General features: G+C 37.2%; 2 protein-coding genes across 2 annotated transcripts in view; both read left to right on the top strand.

Moving 5' to 3' along the window:
- LOC124631070 (integrin beta-PS) overlaps nucleotides 1-5474 on the top strand; it is a 31863-nt gene extending 26389 nt beyond the window's left edge. The window contains exon 18 of the transcript XR_006984474.1: nucleotides 5406-5474. The gene's annotated coding sequence lies outside the window, so the exon portion shown is untranslated. The remainder of the gene's footprint in view (nucleotides 1-5405) is intronic.
- Nucleotides 1742-16190, top strand: part of LOC124631071 (RNA binding protein fox-1 homolog 3) — an 81284-nt gene continuing 66835 nt past the window's right edge. The window contains exon 1 of the mRNA XM_047165220.1: nucleotides 1742-1858. The gene's annotated coding sequence lies outside the window, so the exon portion shown is untranslated. The remainder of the gene's footprint in view (nucleotides 1859-16190) is intronic.

Below are 16190 nucleotides of genomic sequence, written 5' to 3'. Positions count from 1 at the left end.
GTTGCTTACTTATCGTTCTTATTATCAATTATGATCTTTTTAATCTGGGCTTTAAAACAAGGTTTTGTACAGTTGAACATATCAACTTGAGATAAGTTTTTATTGTAGGTTCGGGCAATACGATAATAGAAAAATCGATGTAAAAAGATTTCCTTAATTTTTTTTATTATTTATTTTAAATGTATGTCTCTTCCAGACCTCGGGACTATAGAGTGCCGGATTTTTGGGAGGCGAACGTGGGGCCGAGGCCAACACGCTGAAGCCCTTTTGAGACAACTTTAATGAAATGGTGACACAAAACCGACGATTATCCCAGTATACACTATAGAAATGTACCCAAGGACAATCCCCGGTTCTGTGCTAAACTATTGCTAACTATGGATGAAAACTACTTAGGCTATTGTGATGGGATGCTAATGGACTAGGAATGGGGAAACTACGGGAACTATGGCACCTGCCGATGACAATGTATTAAATACATGTTAAAATGGCAGGTGGAGACTCGCCAACTCACTTACTGGGCCCCCGGGAATCAGTCACTGAAAAGCAACAAGAGGGCAACAGGGACATGAGCGGCTGAGAAGGGTGAGCATACCTCGGCGGACTTTAAACGCAGATCACGCGCTCCCTGTGGGTCCAGCATCACCGGCCCACTCGCCACTTACCACGAGGCACCTACCCTCCGAGCAGGACTAACCTTGCTCTAGCGACTCCACTCTGACCGGCCGATGAAGGCAAGCCAAGAGGCGGGAGACCTATCCCCCGTCATGCTTCACTCCGGCAAGCCGGAAGTGGGGGACAGTATACTCTCCCTGGAGCACTCGGATATATAGCCCCGCGGGGTCGCTACTCCCCGTCATCCGCCTCAGATGCCCTGCGGGGCATTTATTTTATTTATTATAATTCTGTAGGTATGGTGTTATTCCAAAAATGTATGGACCGTTATATTGAACATTAATTTGAAGTTGTTAAACCTATTCCATTTAGAAACATAAACACGTCATTTGCCATAAAACATTATCATGTTCGAAGGATCATGCCAGCAGGCTCGGTGACTTCGTTACAGAGTCGCTTCAGTTGTCGGCGGGCTCAGTAGAACGCAGTCATTGTCTCGTCCTGAGCTCATTCATACCCCGCATGACACCGCACAGATTAATAGTAGTTACGAGTAAAACCTCCGTTCAGATCTCCCCCACAGTCATTACTCAACTAACTAAAGAGAAACGACTTTGTTTTATTTGTTTTGTATGAAGTAGATATCTAGGTATATCTTTCTGTAAAACTTTATGCCCGGGTGTGAATGATTTATGCTTGACGCAGAACTCAGTAGGTATATAAGAAAGCTAACACACAAGATACAGTACTAACACATATTTTAGCTTAAGTAATTGCTTCTATTGTAAACTTTATTCAAGTGGTATTTTAGCAAATTAGGGGCAGACTTGCCACTTTTTTACTAGGGTTTTCAAATAATAAATGTGCTATGGTACCCACTACATTTGAATGAAGCTAACATATAAAGAGTTAATGTGAATTTGATGGAAAATGGCCTATACATAGGTATTGTTATTCAAAATTGTTTTAGAGACCGTGCCGAACACATTAACGATATACAAAAGGCTCCGCAGGTGGCTCGACGATTAATCACAGCAAGGAATTCGTCGGCGCGTGGGGCGGGCGGACGCTCGGGCAGGCGGACGCTCGGGCGGGCGGCGGCGGCGGCGGGCGCGGTAGTGCCGCCGCGAAGCCGCGACACGACGCACGCCCCGCCACCCCGCGCCCCGCTCGCACGCGACCCGCACACGTGCTGCCCGCTGCCACCAACTCATAAACAACCTCCCTCAAACTGCCGCTCCAGGTAAGTTCTACGCTTTTGATTTACTTACATCTTAGTCTTGTAATAACAATACCGTCAGCATACTTTGAATGCATTCTTGCAACATGCACTTAAAAAGTTGTTAACTGAAAATTATACTCGGGGAACTTATGCAAAAGTTCCGAGTAACAATTGTGTTGTGTGTTGTGTAATGAACAAGACGAAAAGTTTCCACTTTATTGGGTAACTAAACCAACCTGTTGAACCCTCGGTTTTATTTCCCGGTGGAAAGTTGTTCAATTCAATTTGCAAAGAAACTTTATACTTTCTTATTTACGAACTTTATTTGACTGGCTAACTTTTCAATATTGTGTGTCGATTGTTTCATTTTCAATGTTTATTTATTTAAGGTTTTCAAAGATGTTTTAGGTAGACTTTGACAACTGAAGAAACTTTTGATAAGTAGGTACTTACCGACTGTTTATGAAAAATACGCTTTCCTAACTAAATTATAAATACAAACAAACCAAACTGGCTTTGAGAAAACAATGTTTTTCATAATAAAATACGGAGGTTGGTGGGGTCACAGTTAAGACACCTTGTGAAATGAGAGATTAGGACGTCAACAAAGGACGATGAACAAAGCGAGATAGAATTGTCTATGAATAATAAGTAAATTAGAGTGATGTTAAGAAGCAACCAAGAATTTAAATCGTACTTTATAATAACAAGAACATTCTTAACATTGGTCGGAGATGGTGTCATGCCCGTTTATTTACGTGGTTTTGACTCACGCGCTGAGAACTTTGTGTCGTCAATACACTTATATTAAAGTTTATCTGTCTGCTCGACGCACGTCTTGCTATTTTGATGTTGCCCTTACTCAGTCCATTTAATTAAGGAACGACCTATATAAACTGTAATCCGTGTATTCCAATATTTTGATCATCGATATTTTGATAGATATTGACGCCTATCTTTCGCTAAACATAGTATGTTAATGTAAACAGTGTTGATGCCTAAATGTGTTGACACTAAAAACCACTTTTCGAATCTATGAAATAAACTATCAAAATATAAATAAGTATTTGCCACTCGAGGGAACCTAATTTCAATCTATGAGATTTCCGCTCTTGGGTTTTTATCCGATTGTGGGTCACAAATGAGGATAACTTATGCATCGAGTCGTCTCCGTCAGCTAACGATGTTGAGGATATTGACGGCGTTATTTGCAAACAGTTTAATTGTTTGCTATACTATTTTGCGTAATATTGAACTACGAGACGAGAGGGTACTTAATTATTGAACTTATTGAGTTGAACCTCATTGAATATAATTTTGTCTTTGGCCTTCACCTTTTTAATCCTGACGTGGAAATGAGGTGTACTATCTCTAAGAAATGATATACTTAAATGGTCATAGAGGAAATTTCAACTTAACAGTAGGTGTTACAGCCTCGTGTTGAAACCTCAGTTTGTCATTGAAATCGTATAAATCTTTACATAAATCTCTACGTCTTTCTGAGAAACCCCAGCTTCGCTCGGCACAGAGCGTCTGAATCCACTTTGTCTTGGCTCAATGCTTGTCTAAAGCTCTGTCCGGGTTACCAGCTTGGCCGAGTACAGTCGACCACCGAAGTTTGGTTCCCACGAAACCAGCCGCAGTTGCGATGCCAAGATAATGTCAAGCAAGATATTATTTATGACTTCCAACGTCGAACAAAATAATTTTCTGCCCATGCGCACTCTCATTAACTAATTCTAAGATGTCACTATACAAAATAATTATTTTCAAATATAAATTATGCGTAGCTTACCTACATTGGTTTGTCGTCGAAAAATACATTGTAACAGAAATAATATTAGTTCATATACAAATAGACGTGCATGTAACTATAGGTACAATGTGTAAATTAATAAATCCCTCTTTTAGAGCAATTCGCTCGGCCAAATGTTTCATATTGGGAAATTTCGTTCTAATTATTGTGTTCGCAGAAATCATCAATGTTGCTGTTAACTGGCACAGTTGCTATATTTAGCTTTATATTACGGTTCATCATTTGCCTAGCCTTTTCCCCAACTACTTATGTTGTGGTCGGCTTCCAGTTTAACCTAGTGCAGCTGAGTACCAGTGTTTTACAAGGAGCGACTGCCTATATGACCTCAACCCAGTTACCCAATACCCCTAGACGCACTTTCTTCTGACAACCCGTAACTACTGCCAAAGATATTCAATGACAGCCGGTCCTACCGTTTATCGTGCCTTCCGAAACACGGATATGTAACGAAACATGTATTATGTGTGTGAAAGTACATACTAACTTAGAAAAGTTGCATTGGTACTTGCTTTACCTGGATGGAGTTGAACCCACAGTCTCTGAGAGGTTGGTGTTTTACCCACTCGGCCACAAAACCTGTGTCAGTAGTATCTTATTAAAAACACAAAAAAAGAAACGAAACTTTATAATAAATAAGGAGGCCTTGACATTTAAGGTTGTTTCTGTGATTCTTCTTAAATTAAGTCGGACACAAAACACTGACCTCATCAAGGTGCATATTTAAATTATGACGCGTGGTACATGTATTGGCATTTATATTTTTTACTTGCTTTGTTTACTTATTAATAATAATAAATGTCATGGATTTTGAATAATAAAAGACTGAAGATAATAAAAGAATAACTTTTTATTCCTTAGAATAATACAGACTGAATGTTGACGGCACACGGCACATATAATACCACTCTACTATTCTAGATTTTTCACTAATTAGATTTTAATGCCAAGAAAGCTTCTATATATTTCTCACGCACTGAGCAGGTAGGTACAGGATAACTTAGGTTTTATATTTAAAGCAATTTGTATCATAACTAGGATATTTATTAAAATTAAACTGATCCATATTCAGATTATTAATATACTTAACGGCGTGTTTACTTCGCTTCACTATTTACAATTTCTTAGTAGATTTTATCAAGATTTCTTGAATGACCTGGAGTTTTTGCTCTCAAGTATAATATAAATAAGTATAGAAACTACTTACAACTTGTATACCTACCTAATTATAATTAACCTGAAACTTTACACAGTACCTATACTTATTTAACTAGAATACAACAAAATGCATTTTAGGAATATCAACTGTACCTATGTACTTTATGTATAGGAGAAGCATAACAAAAACAATTTCACGAGTTCACGAGTACTTACAAAAATGAAACTGAATTCTGTCTGCAAAATTCAGCGGAAAAATATCTGTCTATTTGGTTGCAATCTATAAAAATTCGCGGAAGAGCTTTATCCATATTTGATTGTTTAATACAGCGGTATGAAAATGAAAGAATAACAGGCGTGCTGTGCATCGGATCGCGCTCGTTATCGACTGGTAAGCGATCGAGAAAATTGGTTGTTCTATGAAATCGTTCGCTGAAACTACTTACGTAAGTGCATGTTCCTGATGTTTTCATTTAAACGACTGACAGACTTGTTATTAGCTGTAATCGTACCGGAGTAACTTGGCATGGAAATTGAAAACCTGGGAATGGATAGAGACTATTGACTATTATTTCAAACTAAACTTAGATATTATACCAGTGGTTCTTAACCGGTGGTCCGCGGACCACTGGAGGTCCTTGGATTCATTCCAAGTGGTCCGCGAAGCTTAGCTTCGCGACGTTACTTTATTTTTATCGACTTATCTATGCGAGCGGGGGTGTTTGCAAAAATAGTTAAAATTTCGCGCTCGCTTCGCTCGCGTATTCAGAAACTATATGCCCTTATTTTTGCATTTGTCAACAAACAAAAAGTTAAGTATGTTTGGGCTAAATTTTACGTAATATTTGGATTAAATCCGATAAAATTTCCGCGCTCGCTTCGCTCGCGTATTTGGAAACTACATAGGCAAATTTTTCTTTCTTTGCATTTGCTTATCTAAACTGCCGATATGCGTTTCGCTTTGAGTAGTACTGAACCAAAAATTCAGAAATTAGTAAAGAGAATACAGCCACAAAAATCTCATTAAATTAAAATTTGTAACTTTTAGTTTTTTGCTAAATACTTAATAAAGAAATGAGTGCTAATTATGAAGTATGCTTGTAATGTTTATCAAAGTACTCTCAATTTAGGTAAACCGATGAAGTGGTCCCCAGCAAGACAAACTTTTGGTAAAGTGGTCTCTCATGTCTAAAAGGTTAAGAACCACTGTACTATACGTACCTACTGCATATGAGTCTTTGTCAACTCTCGAAGATATAAAGCGCATACTAAATGAATGGAAAACATTAATATTTGTAAGTGCATAAAACCATTTCATCAATACCAAATACTTGCGAAGATACATTTACCACAGGTACATACCATACGCTGTCTATATGATACAGAATATTATACTTTTGTACCCACAGCCCATATCATACATACATACCTTTGTATATGTATGTAGGTACATAACATTGAATATTTGCATTGAACGTAATACTGATTAATCTCTTTCATCTGAGTAGATCGATGTGATAATTTGCGATGTGCTTTTACTGGAATTAATTAGTGCTGGCTCGAAATTTTCATTGAAAATAAATGGACAGTTACCACTTTCTAGGTAATTTATACAGGAATGAATTTTAACCAGTGCACAAAAAAAACTTGTGGTCCAGAATCATTAACAGAACATATCTGCATCATCAGTAAAAAAAAAAATTTCATTCTTTTGTCCGCCCAAAAATCAGCAAAATATGGATACCAACTATTCTTACGAGATTGGGCAGCGCTCGTGTCAGTAAACCGGTTTCGCGTTGCCGCCGTGCCTACTATGACGACTGTGACCGTACAATCGGTTACAAAATAAACATCTTTCGATATCAATAACTTTTCTTTTTTGTACTAAAACACGACAAAATAAAAATATACGTATCTATAAAACTTATTTAACTATAAGTTGACAAAGTTTGCGCACTGGATAAAATTCATTCCTGTACTTAGGTACATTCATAATAATATTTCCATGCTTCTGCAGGTAAGTATGTACATTTTAACTATATATTAATCAACGTAGGTGAGTCATTAAAGTATGACTTGCAGCCAGTTTCTTCATCAAAAGTTAAAGCCAAAGTAATGACTAAAGTTAAAGTAACGGTTAAATTCAATTTTTCTATGAATTTTGCTGTCACTTTAGCCTTGAAAAAACAAATTTGACCGTTACTTTAACTTTAGACATTACTTTAACTTTAACTTTTGATGAAAAAACTGGCCGTTAGTGAGTAATAGTAACTATTAACCAACGTAAGTGATTTTGAGATAGTTTCTTTCCAAAAGTTAAACTGAATTTTAAACTTATCGACTAACAAACTCATTAGTGAAGCAGGAAGTAAATGGCTGTCTTAAACATAACCATACGTTAGTATTTGAACTGAATCTATTACGGTAGGTATTATCAAGTAATATTGTGTCCCGTCGCCAAAACAAAGCTAGTTCTGCGAATTGAGACTGAACAACAAAAATTCTTTGAACTCCAATATCTGGGAGAAGTCGGGTAGAATTTCTGGTACCTATTTCAAACTAGGTATTTTGTTATTCCCAGAGCCAGCAGAGAAAATCTATGAAAATATGATCCGATTTTGTCATAATAAATGTATCTATCTTCCATGCGTATGGATTATTTTTTTCTGATGTGGTTGGAATCATCAGATGACCTTTCCTGCCATAACTAAGCTTTTCAATATTGATGGTCCTTGTTATTGTTTCTTCTCTTTGGAGCCCTTTGTGTACCTACCAGGGCCACGGTAAAAACATGGAAAGAAAGCTGGTAGCGGGCGCCGATCTACCAGCGCTTGTTGGCGCTGGTCTATTCTATAACAGTTACATTTGCTTTATGTTGCTCCAATCTGCTTGTTTTATGCAACTATTACGAGAATAAACCACCGCTACCAGCGTTCTTTCTGTATACGCCATCCTCTTTCGAACAATCCCGAAGCCTGGGAGGGCTTCTTCCTCTTAAGTGACCTCGTAAAGTTACCACCGATCGTAGCCATATCATCATATCCTAGAGCCCTTTTTGGATGGATACCTAGTTATTTTTGTAGCGTTTTCAAGACGTTGCCTAATTATTCTAACTTTTAATTTCTACAATTACGCGTATATGTGCTGTGTCTTTGTCGATATGGTATTATGCAGTAAAGTGTTGCAGCTAATATATTATTGATCGTCATTAAGTAAAAAAAATCTTTCAATTAGTAAAAAAAAATAAGCTCTGATTCTCAATAATAACAACCAGAACAAGTACTTCGTTTATTGTTTCACAGAGGCCTTCAACACTGTTTGCCGATTACCTAGAATTGGTAAATGATATTATAGATAAGATAGGTACCCAAAATAGCTAGGTAGTAGGTATTTATGTAGGTACTCAAAATGTAGGGATGATTATGTAAGTACTTTGATTAAATTAAAAAAAATGCGTGAATCAACTTAAATAACACAGCTTGTTTTAGAATCGCAGTAAGATTAGAGAAACAGTGTTTTAGGTACCTATCTACTTATAACTGCTATTCAGTACCTATCACATACACATACGCGTGATACAAACACGAATCACATAGTTATTACAGCTTCGAAGTGTATTGCATACCTAAGCAATGCAAATGCAAATAAGCCATTGGAAAGTGACCGCAGGCGATGTGGCCAAGTTTCATATCGACCCGGAGAGATGATATGGATCTAACGCTGAAACAATTCATTACGTCGCGTCATTCCTGTTATTATAACTGTAAGCTAATCATTTTTCAAAGCTGACTGATTGTATTGCATGCAGTTGAAGGAAACTGATTGTTGAGTTCTTTAATCAAACAAAGTGCTGAACATCATCATAGCCCGTTAGCGAGACCTCAAACTCATATCTAGTCGTATGTGCAAACTGCAGTGTGGTTGAAAACAAGCAAGTTCAGAGGGCTGTGTTCAGTGAGCGAATTAAGCAGCGAGGAATATACATCTGTATGTGCACATAGCGCATTGTTGATGTAATGATGTCGGAGGATTGTGTTCGCCTAGCGATGCATATCGACGTGCCGCTCCCGCCGCCCGCTGCCCGCTGCGCCGCCCAGCCGCCGACCCTGCACAGACACCACTCACCAGCTCCCCTTTAATATTTTTCATATTTTGTTTTTTAGTTAGTTCCTAGCCGAAGTTTTTATAGTTCCTGTTGTTTTGTTGGCCAGCGTTTGTAATTCGTCTACTTCTGTTTTGGGCAGAGAGGAATGAATCATTTTTGTATTGTGGGTATTGTGTATTTAGGTCATACTTTGGCTTTATAATACCAGGGGTAAGTAACTGTGGACTAACTTTTCTCGTTAACTAAAAAAAGTGTTTTTTTTTTTGTCATAATCGGTGAAAAATAATCTAGGTACATGAAAGTTAGAACTAAACTTGAAGAATCTGTTTGATTTTGTGAGATAACCATGTAGGCGTCTTGTAATGGGATCTTCACTGGAAAATTAAATATATTAGATCTGTAGCAAAACGTTAAGTAGCTGTAAGACAGAAATGATGGGCGTTTACTACGAAAGCTTCATAAACGCAAAGGAACCTCAATTTAATTCCAAACTTAAGACAGCTTCACTACATTGCAAGTTCTGTTCTTCGGCGAAACTGTTTCATTTATAATAAAGTTATTATTAAAGACTGATACCTACCTTCCCTCTGTACTACTTAATTACAATATGCATTTTGCTCATACATAATGAATTGAGATAACTGCGCACAATACTTATTGATTAGCTAATTAGTTACGTAACATTCACGAGTAATCTATTCGTAGACCTACATGTTAACCTACCATTTAGTCAAATCGCTTTCTAAGCAGGACCTACCTTTGGTGCACTTTTCTTCAACGGTGAATTCATTTTATCGTTCCATTTTGAACAATTATTTTCGTATTAGCCCCCAATGCGAAGTACGAAGACCGTAAATGTCACTTATTGAGATTGATGTGTATTTCGCGGTCGGAGAGGGAAACAAACATTTTCATCGAGCAACTGTTTCCGTGGAGTGTTAATCGAGACGAGTTAGTTATTCGTAGTAACCCATTAGCATTGCACGCTCGCAGCACGCCTCACGGACATTCCGATGTAAATGTATTTAATTGCGTCATTCAACGAAATTAATTAATGCAGTTTCTTTTTCATGGGGAAAGCAGGATATTTTCATAAAGTTTTCCTTTGATATTGTATGTTCTCATATTAATTAATTAATACCTACGCAGAGCAAAATGTTCAGCTGATTTTAATAAAAATTGTGGTCGGTATATTTTCTTTGCTGCATAATACACCGGTATCTGCCGACCATGCCTCGGAACTTGGAGTGAAATTATGATACGTAGGTAATCCTTTTGAGATCCTTATTTTTGTCAATATAAGTGTGACAATACAAGAACGTTTACCCACGCTGAATGAATGGTGGAAAGCTGAGACGACTCACGAGAGCATTGTAACATTTGTAGTGCGCATTTAGCGAGAGAGACCACTCGACAGCCGGTCCAATATCACCCCGGCCGCCGCGTCCCTGCCATTTGTGGAATGACTCGCTGAATGAAAACTTTCACCATAATTGTTCATTGTGGAATCGATAACTTTATCATTTTCATTACTTTGGCGAAATTTTCTAACGTGCACCTGATCTTAATTAACTATATCTATGTAGCTACTAGCGACTAGTAAACTTAGGAAAATGTTCCGAGACTTTGTTTTAAGAGAAAGAAACACAACAACAGATTCACAGCGGTCTTCGGATATAGGGATAATTTTAAACAAACTATGAAACCGTCATCAATATATAAATCGTATAAACATTAATGATTTTATACACACGTTACCAACCTATTTTAAACATCGCAAAATAAAACTGAGGAAATATTTATTTCCATTACATCTGGAAACTATGATTGTTCGCGATAAAATCGTAGTTTTGCGCTGGTAACAATTTTCCTTTCATGTTTCAAACAACTTTTCAGCGACGAAGCCACTCTTGTTGAAAAAGAACACCAACTAACGTACGAGCGGAAGAAATAAATCTGATTTCACAAAAAGTATGTAGCGGTGAGGTGTTCCGCCGCGGGCGACTGGGGCGGGGGTGAATGTGCCTGTAATGCTACCAGCGCTCCGGAAACTGGTCTCATGCTGTACCTTATCACCACATGTAGCCGTTTTGCATTCATTGACGGCATAACGACATTTTTGAATAAATATTACCTCTTTCCAAACGTCGAAATCCCAGGACCTTCAGGAAAAAATACGGTTACACCTATACTTTTATTGCAATTTGGTTCTTTCTTTCTTGATGAACGGAGTCAACAAAACGTTATTGAAAAATCTGGCAATTTATCTCTTCTGGCATTTGACATTTAGAAAAAATACTCACTTAAATTGCTTTCTCATTTCCTCCTCCAATTTTTCGCTCCGATCTTTTTTTTCACTTAACGCAAAGTCCCGGAACCGATAATTCGATCAAACCCACAACTAATCATGTCACTACAAATAAGCCTGAAGCCGTTCAGATAAACTCGGAATGGCATGTCTTCGTTTATTATCGTTGCGAAATAACCCAGTTCTACTGTCCGAAAATGTTTGGTATTTACTCCCTACTTTACACTAATGTACCTGACTAACTCCGCCATCTATTTTAAAGCTTAATTGTCTTTGTCGACATTTTATCAACATTATGAATAGCCAGATAATGGAGAAAACTTATCTGTGAAACGAAGAATTCAGACAGATAGGTCATTGTCATAGCGGATGAATGCTCAAATATTTTTCTTGTAACCGCGAGGTGCCATCTGTCTTTGCCTGGCTTTTATATGGCCCACCTACTTTTTCTCGTAAAATTTAGAACCGTCACCAGTCATTGTTAATCTTATTAAAGTAGCTCCTTATTTCACAGGTGAGTACAATAAACGGGTGTTTCATTGTTAATGCTTTTTGAGTAATCCCACACGTTTTACTAAAATAGAATACCAAAGCGACCTGCTTGTATACTTTACTTATGAACGTTTTAATGAGGTAGGCATGGTATGCAAAATAACGACTTTGTGTTCCTATTCCTACCATTTAGGTGGTAGAGAATTAGCTATTAGAGGGTTAAGATAAAAATATACTTTTTTCTGACAACTTTATCGAAAACGAATACAAAAAAAACATCGGTATGTGCGTAAGGTTATCGAGAAAACATCCGCAAGCTTCTATTAGGTTATCGTTCTCGTAATGGTTCCGAATTACATTTGAGGTTCCACATATTACGACGCTTATAAGCTTTTAAGGCTCAAACGTACACTTCCTTGGCAAGAGATATATTTATGTAATTATTTTATAACACGCGATTGAAGTTAATAAACCAACGGCTTTATAACATGTCACAGTCAAGTGACTACAATTTAGAGTGACAGATGACATGAAAATATCTACAGCAGTGGCTGACCTAATAGTTCATGAGTTATGCGACCGAATTCCCAAGTACAGCATTCTGAACAATGTTAGAGAGCGAAAACCCCGCAGAGGTCCCCCAGGTTACACGAAGGGAGAATGGCGAAGCATTCCATCACATTGTGTGAGAACAACTTGCTCGCACAATAGTTTGTTGTTGACAAATACTACTCGTACCTTATAGTTAGAGATGTCTCGCTCCTCCTCGATATTGACCTCAGACATTGTTAAAAACTTCAAAACTTGTTCCAAACGGAAACTGCCAATTAAGTTTAGTTTCCAATAGTTAGTTTCCTTTGTGACAATATTGATCAATTAATTATTATAGGTACAAACCTTGTACCGTATAAACCTAGAAATAACAAAGTGACGATACCAAGTAGTATGTATTGCAGTTAGATGAGACCCAACCAGCAAAAGTTAGTTGTATAGAAGGCCATAGAACGTTTTGTAAAAACTAATCGATGGTCAAATAAAAGGCCAAAGAAGGTGCACCTACAAAGAAAGTGGCGCAATTATATCTCCATTCAGACTTAAAGTACAACTATAACGATATCAGGCATGACAATTTGGGCCCGTTGCAGTGATGTAACAGTAACGCAATCTCTATTTGGTGACATACAAGCCACAGCAACACTACTAAACACTTTTTAAGAACTGTAGAAGAGTTCATGAATCCATTACAATATTCATCATTCATTCATTTTACATTCGTTCACTCTGCTGCAGTGGCTCAGTGTTTTATTTAGAAGAGAAATAAAAGATAAATCAGAAGAGACGAGGAGACCGTGGTAAGTTAGATATTATTTTGTAATCGAATTATTCGTCTCTTACGGGGAAAATGACGTGCGCCTGTAATTTTACTGATAAACTATGTATGGGTTTACGACAATATTTGAATGCCCCCTTCGAATTAATGAGCTTTAACTAAAACAATTACGAATGTTAAGACATAAACATATTTCCAGCTTCCTAAACTCTATTATAGTACTCGTTATCATAGATATTACAACCACCATTACATGAAATTAGGGTTCCTTTTGAGCTTGTTTCTTTGTTTTGTTGTTTGTCCTTATTTCATAATGTGATGAATACTTTTTATTAAACTTATAAAAATACCACGTCAGAAAATATGGGTTTACTATACAGCTGCAGGTACTACGACGTCAGAGTTATACTTTTTCGTTATTATTTAATACTCTGAGGTTGTCAATTTTTTTTTTAATTCGCTTGTGTTGTCCCACTGCTGGGCAAAGGCCTCCGCCAAAGGTTGTCAATATAGTCTTGTTTGTTTTTTTTCTTTTTCAGTGTAATGTTCTGCAAAATGGTAGTCATTATAGAAATCGATAAGTTTTTGACTCGTGACGATTTCAAGCTACTTGCAGAAGTGGAGTGGCCGTGGGAAATTACACATTTTGTGTTAAATAAGAATTGTGTTAACTGTGGTTTACATACCAATTCATCTTTACCAAGGCACTTCATCATGCGCAAAAAATATATGATATCTTTACCAAGCTTCATTTTTTTCTGGTGTCGGGGCTGCGGTATTATGTCTATTTATGACCACTACATCCCTGATGAATGTTATTATTGTGATTAATTATTCTACCTATTGGCTAAAACTTTTCGTACTACAAATCCATTAGGTATTTTACTATTTATTAATTATAGAAAAAATAAATATCTCTTATTAATTACGTTGTTTTGAAGTTTACATAGCAAGACAAGCATTTAACCTACGTACCTACATGTCTCCATCCGATTAATTTTGTTTCCCACACTGCGCCTCGCGCCGCCTCACTCACTACTGTCCCACTGCTGGGCACAGGCCTCCTCATACACGGAGAAGGATTGAGCATTAATCACCACGCTTGCTCAATGCGGGTTGGTGATTTCAGACTTTATAGTCCAGGTTTCCTCAAGATGTTTTCCTTCACCTTTTTTATCAGCCATTGGTGTCCAAGATATACTTAGAAAGTGCATACAAACTTAGAAAAGTTGCATTGGTACTTGCCTGACCTGAAAAACTGTCACATCTAGAATCATTGTAACCATTTGAATAATTCTCCATTTCTTCATTGACGTGAACTATATTTTGTACGGAACCATTTTCTATAATTGGGTCTTCAAAAAATATTGGTTGTCGCACTAATTACGTTGAATCAAAACGTCAATATTGTTGTAGAAGAGCGATAGAAGTGCCTTACGAAACTGAATTAGCATTTAAAAGCATTGCTAGCCTGCTTTTATACACAGTAATAATGTTTTAAAAGAGATAAGAGCTCCGTTATACTACTGTTGTGTAATAGAGGGACTATAATAGTTATAAAAAAACAATACTCTTCTAAAAAAGTGTCTTTGTGATAAGTTTATCACTACAACTATAACGAACGTTAACAACCTTATATATGGCAATTAAGCTACATAAATATAATTTGAAACTCAGCTATATCACCAAATCACTCTGTTGTAGACTTTTTGTGCCCACTATAGTACTATGTACTGTAACGACGATCTTAAATGTCTCAATATCACAATATCGTCCTATTCTTGAGTTGTCATCTCTACTACAACGAAAGACACATTATAGTTCGTTTCGAACCTTTATTGCGCAAATCAGGCGCATTAGGGCGACAGTAAACACTGTTATAAAGTTCTATCGTTGTATACTAGTAACAATGGAGATTGCTATAACGCCTGACTATAACAGCTATATAATGTTGTGAAGTAAACCTTTACATCAATTCTTAATAGGTCGTTTTTGCTGTATAAACTAATAAAGCCAAAATGTGTTGTCAAACGCTTTTACACAACAATCAGTCACCACCGAATCCTTTATACATCGTTCACCCGGCTTTTTTGAGATATAAGGTTTGGTTATAGGGCAAAATTGTTGGTTGGGGAGTACCCATAAGCAAATGCCCCAAGATGTTGTAAGTCGTTGAAGACATAAGACAAACGTCGTACCATCAGCCAAAGAAGTTCCGAAAGTGCACACATATATCCTTATAAACCAACAAACAGGTGATTCAGGCGGCAAGTTTGGTTGGCTCATCAGAAGCACTAAACAAGCTGTTATATTGCAGTGAGTGCGCGGCTGCCGAGTGCAGCGCGACATGAAACAGAGATAGCACGGAAATAGTTAGGAATTTCGCGACAAGTTAGCCGGCTCGCTTTAAACCAGGCTTATCTCAGCTGGCGCTCGCAATACCATAAGTGACTTCCTTGAGACTTGCTTTAATATCCGATACGTTTTGGTTTACACGTCAAGCGTGCTATTTAACCGCATTAGGTTGATGTTACTGTTTGATTATTGTCACACTTCTTCGCATATGAGTTTAATGTTAAAACGCTTGTAGGTATCGAATAATTATTATTTAGAAAGGCTGATTGGTTATGCAGTCCAATACTAGGTATTAGTATGATTGTTATGTAGCTGTGCCGATTAGAGTGTGAAATACCCAGGCCACGGACATAACTAATTCCGAATTAATAGTTGCCGTTACATTTTCGTTCAATTTATGAGTAAGTGAAAATTATTTAAGCAAAATCTATAACCCACATATTATTTATAAATTATCACGCGTTTACCGAAAAGTTTGGCAGCGGTATTAGGTAATTCAGCCCCGACGCTTTAAAAGCTTTAAAATATATTTGACAACCAAAGTTAAGAGGGCAATGAATTAAAACGGGTTGGAAAACGGATATTTTAATTAATTGTCACATAATTTAATCCTTAATTTGCCTGCTAAATAACAATTTTACATTTACTTCTTAAGATTTGAGTGGGTACACTTCGTCGTGTATTTAATCTATTTGGTAGGCCTCTACGAATGAGATGTTACGACTTTATGACAAGTAGAAAGCTCTACATTTCGGACAAGGTTTCCCACGTCTGTCCCGTGCCAAATTATAC

Source organism: Helicoverpa zea, chromosome 6 (genome assembly GCF_022581195.2).
Source record: "Helicoverpa zea isolate HzStark_Cry1AcR chromosome 6, ilHelZeax1.1, whole genome shotgun sequence".
NCBI lineage: Eukaryota > Metazoa > Arthropoda > Insecta > Lepidoptera > Noctuidae > Helicoverpa > Helicoverpa zea.
The sequence above is the reverse complement of the archived record's forward strand: the minus strand, read 5'-3'. Positions and strand labels throughout refer to the sequence as shown.